The 12994-nt window shown below is 44.1% G+C and overlaps 1 protein-coding gene across 13 annotated transcripts in view; it reads right to left on the minus strand.

The window, feature by feature from the left end:
- The window catches only part of ESRRG (estrogen related receptor gamma), a 507255-nt gene that overhangs the window by 94578 nt on the left and 399683 nt on the right, over positions 1-12994 (minus strand). The gene's annotated exons all lie outside the window — the stretch shown is intronic.

Below are 12994 nucleotides of genomic sequence, written 5' to 3' on the forward strand. Positions count from 1 at the left end.
ATGTTTCCTATGCAAATACTGCTCAGAAAAGCCATTAATGGGACTTATGGAAGGCGAGAGCCAACTAAATACATGGGCCAGAACAAGCAAGATGACTCAGCCGGTCTTCAGGGGCCTTCTCCTCTGGTGGTAATTTTATTAGAACCATTACCAGTGAAGAGATTTTGAGCTTTTCGAATTGAACTGTAAATTGTTTCTGCTTTCCATGGTATCCTAAAGGAATTTCAGGGGGAATTTTTCTTTGGTCTGTGGGATGATTCTCTATGGACTGGGGGAAGTCTTTTGGAAACTTCTGGGTTACTTTGGGGGATTTTTTTTCCTGAAGTGGATTCTTCTTTAGAAATATTTTGCTTATTAATTTAAAAAATATGTATACCGGAAAACATTGTATTAAATTGGTAGCACGCCCCGAAGTTTCTCTTTACGGGACTCATAAAAAATACTAAGATAATGGTAGCATCTTATAACAGTGGAAGAACTCTGACTAATTGTTAGAAAACTCTGTCCTACTTTTTTAATCTCTGCAACAAAAAGCCATTATTTTAAAAACTACGAAACACAGAATGTGGTTTTGACAATTCTTCATTACCCACTTTACTTTTGGCAGAAGTGCGACAAAGTGTTCCCTTTTTATTTATAAAAAGTATATTATTTGTGATTCTGGGAAACGGACTATGAAATAATGTGGAAAGCACCTTAAAAGGACTCCGAGAGCTCTCAAAGGCTCGCGATGACTATTTCGATGCGATAGTTATGGCGTTCGATCAGCACGCCCTTTATTTCGTTGAAAAGTGCGTACCTCTCTACAACGTCCCCATTTTAAGGAAAATCGCCTTTTGCCGTTCACGACCTCCTTCGAAAACTGCAGGTTGCATTCAGGTCGCCATGGCAATGGTGAACCTTCACCGCGGCGGCATAAAAACCCGTTTCACGGCCCCTTCTGTCGCCTCTCTTGTGGCCAAAGTTCAGACACGAACAACAAAACGTGTTTGAAAGATGATGGATACGAACGGGAGCATTGGTCTGAGCTTGGACGAGAGCAGTATCTTACAATGCCTATGAGCTCTTATTTCACTGTAGACCTTTCGGCACGAATAGCTTCCCTTCCGCCCCTGCCCCTGCTCTGTCATAAGTTGCACGAGAGAGTCGTTTCCTGGCTCTGCGACTGGTACTTCTGGTGTCTCCACGGGGCCACATTGTCCGGGCGGCACCGGATCCGAAGTCCCCCCCCCCCGTCTCCCTGATTCCGCACCCTGCTTTGCGAAAACACACCATTTGCAGATCAAAGAGAGACGATTTATGCTTTCATCCAGCTGACAGACGATTAAATTAAAACAGATCAGCAGCGCGGTGCCTGGGCAGGTGGCTCCCTCCACCACCGCCGGCCTCAGAGCGATTAAATTGTGGTGGAGACGGAGGGGCTTCTGCTCCCATACCCGCAGTTACAGATCAAACGGTGACAAATGAGATGTTACTGCTCTTGTAAAGCAAGGCTACAATCTGTCAAAATCCAACATAATTTGTGACCCTCTGTGACATCCTCTTTCTCTCTTTTTTTTTGTGACATTTGAATACAGTGATTGTACTAGAGTCAAGTCCATTTAAGTGACTATAGTCAATTCTATCTAAAGGAATACGGCCTGTTAGCCCCAACATGGTAGCTGAATATACATCTGGCGAGTATTCCAGCGACCCTTTGTGTTAAGTGCATACCATTAACAATGAATTCTGATTTTTTTCCAAGTTATATAATTTGATATCTTGACAGCCCAGACACTTAAAGCACTACTATTTGTTTTAAATGGCTTTATTTTATTGTTTAAATGTCAGTATCAAAATAAAGTAATGCATACGGTCTTGTCAGTTCCAGCGCACGGGAAGTGTTCCCGTTGAGAAGAGTCTTAAAGAGTTTGTTCTAAAAATGGACTCAAAAGTCAATTGCTATGTCTCTTGGCTGAATCCTTAAATGACTCATGAAACATATTTATACCGCATTTTCTGTTTAGCTGGTGCATTTAATAAGGCACCGAAGCATAAACAGCAAAGGGAGCATAGCATTTTAACTTACTGAAGTTGACATCATTGCCAGGTTTAAAAAAAAAAAAAAAAATACTGACTCTGGGAAATAATTGAGGAATGCTTGATAGAATCCGCGGCCCAGATAAGTTAACAGACCTCTCGGTGAGCTTTAATTGTATAATCGCCTGGATTATTATAGTGGCTTAGTCTTAAAGGAAGAAAATAAAAGATTCAAGAGACTGGCTGAGGATAATTTCTAATGTTTTTAACTCCACAAATGGCAGGGGAAATTGATTCTCTCCTGCCTCCACGCCATCCGGGTCTGTGTGGGGTTTGCGAGCCTGTCACGTTTCGGAACGGGCATTGACTTTCTACTTCAAAGTGGCTAAGGATCTCTCCCCAAAGACTGTCGTTGACCACAAACCTTTCGGCGGGGTGACACCAGCCTTCAGGGAAATCACTCTGAAATAACCGTTGACAGAGACTGAAAAGAAAGCACATCCAGACTCTCTGAGAACCTCCGTTGTGTTCAGGGTTACAGCTGGAGGTCCTCGGGCATCACAGGTTTCTGCTCCTGCGCTCCCTCTGTGGCCGCCTGGGGGGCCGGTCACGCTGCGCCTCCCGGTCAGCTCACCTCTGTGCTCGTTTGCCCACATTTGAAAGCAACTGTCCCGCTTGGTGGAAGGTCCCTGTGAACGACTTCGCTTCGGGATCCCAGCTGGCTACAGAGCAGACCTCGGTGGACGGCATTTCCAAGCAATCGCCCGGAACAGAAACGTCACCTCCGTTTCTGGCACACGGCATCGCGACAGAGAGACTCACGCACCCTGATGGTGACGGGCCTGTGCGTCCCCTCCAGACTTCACTGCCCGTCATCGCCCGGCGTGGAAAGAGAAGACGTGATCGCAAAGGCCCGGAGACCTCGCCTGCTGAAGCCAGGATCTCTCCTCGGTCTGAACACACCACGGAAATCGTGCATTTGCTTTCCAAAGCCAGGGAGAGGCATTTCAGCCCCGAAGAGGGATCCGGGACGATGGCCACTAGCTGCTCTGTCGGGAGCCGCTAACGGGGGTCAGCTGTGGATGACCACAGAAGACCCGCTGGGTTTTGACTCCACGACTGTGTGACCTAGGAGGTAACACACAGCTACCCTGAGCCGCGGGCTCCGAGCGGCTTTTGCAATCACCGTAGGCCCACCGGGAGGCTGGGAGCGAATTAGCAGTAGGATCCGTGCTGAACTGAACAGAAAAGGCAAGTGTGGCAAACGTCCTCTTGTGATAATCTTCCCCTTTCTTTTCAGCTGTTTCTCCGCATTGTTCATAAATGCAAGTATGTGAGAGCGGCTTGTTAAGCTGCACCCACTGTCATGACAAACGGCCGAGGAGCGGCCGGCCTTTGTTAACAGGTTACTTCTCCTTTGCGGGTCCTGCCTGCCTCCTGGGTCTGTAAAAGCCTTTGCAGATTTTATAGGCGGCCACACACCACTCGGTGGATCGTTTCCTCCCTCGCTTTCCTGCTTTTGATGTAGACTCTCTATTAAACACGGGGGACACAGGGCAGGTTTTAACCTCTGCCTTTAAGCGCAGGGGAGGGAGGAGGAAGGGGGCAGAAAGATGATTAACTTTAAAATCTCCCCTCTACCTCCGAGAGGAGACTAAACGCTCCCCAAAGAGCCCCCGGGGTACACGCGAGCTCTCCCCCCACAGGATTCTGCTGTCGCCTCGAGTTCTTCTCTTCTTTTTCTTCTTTTAATGGACTCTAAGACTCTCTTACGTAAAATTTCTGTTCTGCATCTGTCGATTGACATTATCGTAGTATAAAACGCATCTGATCTGCTTTTTCAACTTTTCCCAATGTTTGTCATGTAACGTCAACGCTATCTCAACTTCCCTCCCTCTAACGATGTCCCAGAGGTTCGTTAGGTCAGCGAGCTGCGACCCACGCCCCCACCCCTCACGTAACTCCCCCAGCCGCACGCCAGAAGCGCGCCTTCGGCTGATGCTAACCAAACAAGAGGCCACTTGAGAATGCCACCAAAAGAACGATGGCTGAAGGTTACGGAGAGGGGACGCTATTTATAGAGCATCGACAAAATGTTTCGTGATGTGTAACATAAAGCCCACCCCATCGTGTCGTCAGCGCCCCGATCCTGCGCTAACGTCCACAGAAACCACAGCCTGAGCACTGCGCCACGAGCTGCTCTGGCCTCCAGCTAAGCACAGGCGCCAGAGATGAGACCTTCTCTACTAATTGCTGGTCTGCCAGGGGGAGGGAGGACTTGCCATGTGAGGACGCGAGCATCGCACAGCAGAGCTCAAAAGAATCCGAATCATCTGGACCATCGGCGACGATCCCACATTGTCCTTAAGTCCAACAACAGCGTTTGATAGCAAGAATCCTAAACTCTTGGCCTGAACCTCACCCGGCTCTCGCTGCTACTGAGAGATTACTGTTATCTCTCTATTTAAGTAACCCACATATATGTCCCAAATTAGACTGCAAAGCGAGAGAGCCTTCTTGGCTAGAATAAAATGGTTTTTAACGTCAATTTATAAATACTCTGAAAATGCAAGTCATTTTCCCTCAGCTGAATGACTAATGCATTACAAGATTTTGTGATACCCAAACCATTGAATGTCAGAAAGATTTAAGTTCAAATCAACATGCATTTATTCTATGGTATAGCAATATGGAAGCCTGACGGCATGAATATTTTACACTAATGTTTCAATATTAAAATCCCCATATCGAGATTCTGGAGGAACATACAAATTATATTTAACCATCAAAAAATTCAATGAAGTACTTATTAGGGTATCAGTAATAATAGTCATTAAAATTTTATGATCCCTTAAAAGAACACTAAATAAAGACAGTTTAGCAAATGCCCTATTTACATATTTTAACAAGACTTACATAGTAATATCAGAATAACACTGAATTTGAGAGTAAAATTAAACGTGCCCTCAAAAGAACAGATACATTATGGACCTACCCTGATAAATTTGCTTGTTTTCCCAATAGCTGGGTGAGCCGCGCTGATTCATTTGCTCTGTCTTTTTGGACCAGCTGCAATATTATACCAGATATGACCAAGGGTCAGGGGTTTAATCTATGGATTAAGATCAGAATTAACTAAACAGGCTGTATAGGAATACAACCTTTGTCTCATTTAGCGCCATGTCCTATTTTGCTCAGCTAAACACAGATCATTTTACACATATATAAGTACACTACCTCATTTTACACATAAGTAATATGTATAAAACTACCCCTACACATGTATACATATGTGGCTTGCTTTCATTGGAAAATCTTACAAAGCTATCCCCACATATGTGTATACACACGGCTTGCTTTCGCTGAAAAAATTTTCAGAATATTTATGCAAGTTCTAGTCCTCATGCACTTTGATATACAGAATATTTAGTTGATTTCCATAGCATCTTAGAACACTGAGGAGAATAAGTTTCAAAATTGTGACCTTCACGATTTTCACACAAAACCAGTGGAAAACATAAAACTAAAAACATTGATGAGATTTGTTTTCCTTACATTATATGTTTAGGGTTAAGAGTATTTACTCTACATTCAATGACCTTGAATAAACAGTACGTCACTAGAACGTCTCAAAAAGGGATGTAGGCGCTCGGGGAAGATGGGCGACCCGGGGTCAACGATCAAGCCTTCTGGGAACAGCCATGCCATTGACTTAGGCCACTTTGGTTTCCGTAGGACGAGAGATTTGCTGGCAAACACGTCCACTAGAACCCTTGGGCTCTGTCAGAATGTGAGACTCACGAGTGGCAAATTCATCGGGCAAGGCACACAACAGTGTCACAAAACCCGGTGAGGAATAAAGAAGTGACCCCAGGGTAGGAGTCCCTGGCTGTTTTCCTTGTTTTGTGTATTTACGAAGTATCTAACACTATTATATCACAGAAATGAAAGACTTCCTCATATCGTACAGTCCTGATTGTGTGTGTGTGTGTGTGTGTATTTGTGTGTATATACACGTTCACATGCATGCGAGAGGGAGAGAATCACAGGAATTACAGAGATCCCTCTGTGGGAAATTTATAGAAAAATTAAATATGAAATGTCAAATGACGTTTTCTGTAGCCTCGTCTAAATAAAGAAAAGATATCACCAGAAATATCTGGGGCCATCTTCGTTCTACTGTGGACAACGACTTCATCCAAAAGCCCATGCCTGTCATGGGTCCTGAGTCTCTTCTTCAAAGAAACATGAATCGAGGTCTTCCACTGGCTGTCCATTAAGTGAGACTGAGCAGCGCCTTATATGGCGGCTATATGGGCGCTAACTTAGGAGGCGTGGGTTTTTTTCCTGCAAAACTGTAACTAGCACTAGGCTGGACATTCTACCGTATTCTGAAATACATGCAATGACGAGAAAAGACGAAAGAGCACAGTCGTTTGCAATGTTTTATGGGCCCTTTTACTGAAACATGTTTATCTTCTCTGTCATATTTTTTGAGGTTAATATCAAAATCCGGTGACAGTTTTCATGAAATAGAGAGATGTGTTTTGTGGAAGAGTTAATAAATAGATACTCAGGAAGCTGACTTCCTCAGATACTCGGGAAGAGTTAATAGATACTCAAGAAGTGCACAGATTACACCCAATTCAAGTGGCTAGCAGAAAGTCAAGTTTAAAAATAACTAGTCAGCGAAATACATTAAAATGTTTTTAAACTAAAATGCTCATTAGATATGAATTAGGGAAGCCCTGAATATACAACCGACTCAACGAGAGCTAAGACACACAACTGCTACATCTCGTGGTCCTTCCCAAGGGTTTGAAAATTAAGAATAATACTCTTTGATATTGAAAGGCTCTCGATACAGGTAGAAAACAAATCGCCGGATACTGTAGGGGTCCTCCACTTCCTAACATTGAACACTACAGTGCCGTGCAGTCTGGGCTCAGAAGCCCCTTTCTGGGTTTGAACCCCAGCTCTGTGACTTATCGGCTGTGTGATTCTGAACAAGTTAATGTAATACCTCCAATTCCCCAATATTCTCATCTACAACATGGGTTAAAAAATAGCACCTAAAAAAAAAAATAGCACCTAATTTATAGTGTTATTTTGAGGGTGAAATGGCTTAATACACATAAAGCTCTAATGGAAAACCACCATTATCTAATACATTTTAAATCAGTCTATCACAGAACCAATTTGCTGGTTTAAATGCTATGCTGCCCCCAGAGAGTCCTATTTACCAATCAGCCCTTTATTCACTCATTCCTTTAATTGTTCGGGCTCTCTAAATGAGTTTGGAGGAAGACACACCACTAAAGGAATGACAAACCGATAAAAAGAATTAATAAGGCCCACTCTTGACAATGAACATGCGTTTGGGTGAGCTGGCATGATTATTTGAATTATATAAGCTGATCCTTTCAGAAAACGAGACAAGGCAAAGCAGTACTACGAATGATAAAGAAAAGGGGACTGATTTCTACATGTGTTTGGCTCGCCGGTCTGAAATCTGCTATCCCTTAGGATAATATCGATATCAACGTCAAGTTTGGACACCAGACGTCAGGATGCAGGGTGTTTTGCCATGAAGGCTCCTATCCCATTTAGCTTTTACATCCACCAATGAATATGAATAAGACCCTGAAAGTGGCCCTCGATATGTGTCCACGGCAGAAACTTAATGTAAGTGGCATATAAGTGATATTTATGTATAAAATGTTGCTCACTTATTCTAGGCTAAAGCACTCAGTGCACTAACCTTGACCTACCCTCTCCAGATGGGCAAAAATTCAATTTATTATCCAATTAAAGAATTTCCTTTTCTTTATGTTTCATTGGAAGATTATGCCCGTCTATCTCACGGTACCACTAAAAGAAACATCCGAGTGATGTGCACTTAGGCGACTTTTGACAAAGAGGCGCAACACCAAGGGTCACACGTGGCAGTTATTTTCGTCAATCCCATACATCCAATCGAAAGAGAGCTGCGGGCAGCAGCCTCGTGTTTTGCTGCTAGCCGAGGGAAAAGGAGATGAAGAAAGATCTCGACCCCCAAGTTCAGGGGAAGCCACGCTCCCTAGAAGAAAGGATTCCCTCGGATATTTCTCATCCCCAGTCAACACCTAAAGTTCTCGACAGTGCGATCCCCACATGGTCATCTTGAGAAATGAGAAGGTCCTGTAATTAGTCAAGCCATCTAGGGGCAGGCCGTCAACCGCAGAAGATAAAATTCCGTTCTCCCAAGTCATCTTGGCTTTGCCATTCGGAACTACAAACTGGTGGCGTTCTGGGATTAATCGACTCCAGTGTGGTCCGCTGATATTTCCGATGAAATGACTATCGCTCCTTCCGACGACATTCCCAAATCCATCAGGCACTGGGCCGGGTTAATTAATTCTCCCTTCGAAATGCTTCTCAAATCTATCTCTTCCTTTCTAGCCCCACTGCCCTTGTGTGGACCTTCATTGACTGACACACGAGAGATCTGCAGGGGTGTGCTCAGTAGACTCCTCGTCTGCTCTTCTCCTAGACACATGTGCATCCTGTGACTTCCCTTAACGCACGAAAACCTTAACTCTCAACAAGATACGGGGCACGTATTCGGCCTGGAATTCAAGCAACAACCTCCATGATCTGGGCCTTATCTACTTCTCCGTCCTTAGCTCCAAATTCTACCTTTCACAAAAATTGACTGTAGCCAGAATGACCCTCGCTGTACCCTGAAAACACCACTTAAGTGACACTTGTGTGACTTTCCTGACCACAATTACTCCTGTGAGAAAAGCCCTTCCTTTTGACCTCTGCAGTTCTAAGAACTAACATTTCTTCAAGAACTGTAGAAAGTCTACTCCTAAAGGACTTCTTAAAACACTCTGGTCATTTCTAATCAATTCAGGAACTGAAATCTGAAAGCTACTGTCTGCCATATTTATATGGGACCTCTTCTGTGCTCTCATGAATTGTTAATTTTCTTTCAGGTGTTCTTTGATCTTTCACAACTAAATCATCAGCCCTTTAGGGGAACAGACTTTATACTTGAAATTCCCTGTACATATTAAAGTGACCTATACATAAGAGTAAATTTGTTCACTCTGATAGTAAAAGAAATGTGTTTCTCCTTTTTATTAAATGGCTCCAATGGAAAACAACAAAAAAATACACATATGAAATTATGTAATGTATTTATAGATATAATTAATATAAATTATGTGGTTTCCCCTATAAAGTACGGCACATAATTATTTCATTAGTAGGCTACGCTTTTTATCAGTATTTTGCTTCTTGTAAGTTCAATTTATTAGGTCAGAATTTTCCTGTACGAGAAATTCAGATGCATACGAATCACTCTAATTTCTTTTTTCAAAATATTCTACATTGATTTGAGCCTTTTGAAGTCTCAAAATAAATAAATTACTGGTGTATTTGAAAGGAATTTCTGTATTTCTAGATGAGATTGGCACTTTTTCAAGATATGGAAAGAAGGGTGATACAGTCATGTGAACTAATCTAAATGCTTCCTATAGGAGATACCATCATTTAAACAATATTCTTTTTTTCTCTAAAAGTTCAAAACATGCATTTCCTTAGTTACAGTTCAATGCAACTTATGGCTAAATTCGGCATCAGTCAGAACCAGTCAATTTTACCTTTTAAAAACAGGGAACAGGAAAGATCTTGTTTGTAACATTATATAGAATAGCGTTATCCACCTAGGTGATATTAGCTGGTTAATTCTTGCATCCTACAAAGAATACACCCACACGTGGAGACCAGAAAGCTCTAATGTAAAATACTGCCTGCCCTGCTCTCTCGGCAAAGCAGGAGAGGTGTCAGCGGCGAGCTCTGCTACGGAATGACTAAGAAAAGGAAAGAGCTCCATGAATAGCTTTCGAGGGTCCAGGGACGGAAGAAAGGCAACTTAAAACCAGTGAGATGCTTGCAAAGACTGACAAACATAAGAAGACCATGTAGCGCTGAAACTGTGCTCATGTCACATTAAAATGATGACCTCTCTATGGGACGTGACCCTGAATAATGTTAAAGTAACTAAATGTGAGAAACATACTGAGGAAGCTAGTAATGCACACAGGCTGGAGTGGACATAAATAGCTGTGTGTGTTCGTGTGGCAAAATGCACAGAAACACAAATGCATAACAAAAGAGGATAACATAAAGAGTAAATATTTACTGCACTCAAGGGTGTGCGTCCACATGACTCGAGTATATCATGAAGCAGGATCATCATGTATAACTTGAGTTCTAAGAGCCAAGTCCATATTCTCAGACCAATATTATTTGGAAAAGATCTAGAAAAACTCTCCTTTTCCCCAAAATATGCTAGGACAATATCGTTTCCACTGAACCTAGAAAGACGCTCAGAGAGGCACAAAACGCCCATGAGCGACCCCCAAATGCCAGCCTTCGTCTCGTTCTTCCATAAATCATAGGGTGTTGAGCACTAAAAATCTGAAGAGGAATAAACTCCGAGAACCAGGAATAGAAACCTGCCTTTGTTCATGTCCAGAACTACTGTAAGTTTCTGTGGCTGTGTTCACTTATCATTACAAAGATGAAAAAGCGTTCAGATACTTAACAGTGTCTAAAAATAGGAGACATTTCAGAACTGAAATGATTCCAGACCTCTAAGAAACCTGTCAAAACTTCCCAGAGGTAAGAAGCAGTGACCTACAGTAGCCCGTGCTCATGACCCGGGAGTCTAAGTGCTAAGTCTAAAGAAGTGCCATGGGATATTTGATGACAGGTGACCAAGACATCTTCTTTACGCTCTATCTGGACCAGATAATATACTCTGAAATGCACATTCAGCACACTCGCCTTCAGTACCGCCTGGAAATGCACCGGGGCACAAGGAAAAAAAAAAAAAAAAAGCATTCTTTTTTCAGCTCAGGCTCTCCTTAAATAGACACATGACCCAACCCTTACCTATACGTGACTGCTCTCAAATTACCATCCCTGCCCCTGACAAACGCACCCAGATTCCCGTCTCATGGTATTAATGGCTGGAGGCATGTTGATTGGGATACCCCAACATCACCTGGACTGAACTTGTGAGTCCACGTTCAGGAGTATCAGAGGGGTGGGCTCAGCTCACAGTGCAGAGAAAGCGCTCAGCACGTGCGTGTTCGGCGAGGTGCTCCTTCTCGTCCCGGCCCCCACTCTCACGTCCTCTGGTTCCATTCCCCGGCCACTGGTTCCCTAAGCTGAAGGACCTGAGTCTAGTAAGGTCGTTCCCCTCTGGCCCACCGCGCGCCCCATCCCTCACTCGAATGCTTACCAAACCCCTCAGTTCTTTCTCCGGTAACTCCTTCAGAGTCACCTTCACGAATGCCACGAGCCCCAACGAGATACTGCCGGCCTGACACCTGCTGGGCCACGGAAACTGTCCCCCACTTTAGCACGCCAGCTCTCTCTTTCCCCCTTCCATCTACTCTGACTACTTCTACAGGGTCAGGACTCAGAAAAAACAATAGCTTTGCTCCTTCCTTAGGAACTTACACTGCCTCCCAGCTCTGAGTCACGTTAACTCGAAACCACCTTTTAATGTCTCTCTAGACTGAGTCCATCCTACCTAGCAATCCTTATCACATCGAGAATGTCCCCCAAACACCTTCTGATTGCTTTTGTCCTAATCACACTTAGGCAAACTCTTCACGGTTGTCCTACTGGAAAAAAAAAAAAAATCTGTATTAACATTTATTCTCTATATGAGGTCGATCCTTATAATACTGCCCCCTTCTAATTTTTTTTTCACCTGAGCACATCCTGCTTCCCTAAAGGAAGCCTAAATCCCAGGTTGCTAGAGATGGTAAGACAAGAGACAATATACTTCAGGGATCCAAATTCTGGAGGAGACTGCCCGGGTTCAAATCCCACCTCCGGCTTAAGAGTCACGGCACCTCAGGCAAGCCTTTACCTTCACCGTGTCGGCATGCCCATGTGTGAAGTGAAAATATCTACTTCATAAGGTTGTAAGAATCAAATGAGCGCACGCGCGCGTGCACACACACACACACACACACACACACAAAGAGATCATGGTTGATCATTCAAGCATTTTTAGTTATTATTATATTTTTCGTAGCCACTATTCTCATTCTTTTTCCTTCTCTCTCTCTTCCCTTTTTCCTCTCTCTCTCCTCCCCTCACTGTCGAGGTTGGGGGAACATTTGTCTTCACCCGTTATTTCCACTTCCTCCATCCCACGCGATCCTCAAAGTGAAAATACCTGATCCCGACTTACTTCTGCCCACACCTTTCTAATGAAACTGTTCTTGCCACGGTCAGCTGTGATCTCTTTGTCACCAAGCCCCAAGGTGCTTTTCGGTTCTCTTATTTAATCACTCTATGGCTTTTCACGTTTTTTTCAGCCACGCCCGCCTAAATTTCCATTTCCTTGGCCTCTATGATACCATGTGCTTCCGTCCACTCCGCTGCCTCACTGCCCCCCGACGGCTCGCTTCTCTCGGTGCAGGGCTGAGGTCTGATTTTAGCCCACCATCGTTTCTATCCAGGATTCCCGTGCCGGCTCCTAACTGGTGTCTTTGTAACTAGCCTTGCCGGCTGCCTAGTCCCTTGACCACTATAGTGTGACCATCTTTCTAAACACGGGGCTCTGATATCAGCCCCCAGGTTAAGCCCTCCACTGTGTCTCCACCACCGTCTGGATAAAACGCAGACTCTTCAGGGGCAGTCTTCCTCGGGATGCTACTTACCTTGCCAACCGCATCTCTCCTCATTCACCTTCTAGACTAAACTGAAAAACTGCAGTCCCCAAACGGGGCCCTTCTTCACAGATTCCACTCCCTCCGTTTGAAATTCTCTCCCGTCGCCCTTCTCCCTGCCTCCCTAGCTCCTATATGTCTGTCAGGGTTAAATGTGGGCGTCCCCTCTGCAATAAGCCCCCTCCAACTGCCCGAGATCGAATCAGGCAAGCCGCCTCCATGTTTCGTTT

The sequence above is a fragment of the Rousettus aegyptiacus genome, unplaced genomic scaffold (genome assembly GCF_014176215.1).
Source record: "Rousettus aegyptiacus isolate mRouAeg1 unplaced genomic scaffold, mRouAeg1.p scaffold_m13_p_18, whole genome shotgun sequence".
In the NCBI taxonomy this organism is placed as follows: domain Eukaryota; kingdom Metazoa; phylum Chordata; class Mammalia; order Chiroptera; family Pteropodidae; genus Rousettus; species Rousettus aegyptiacus.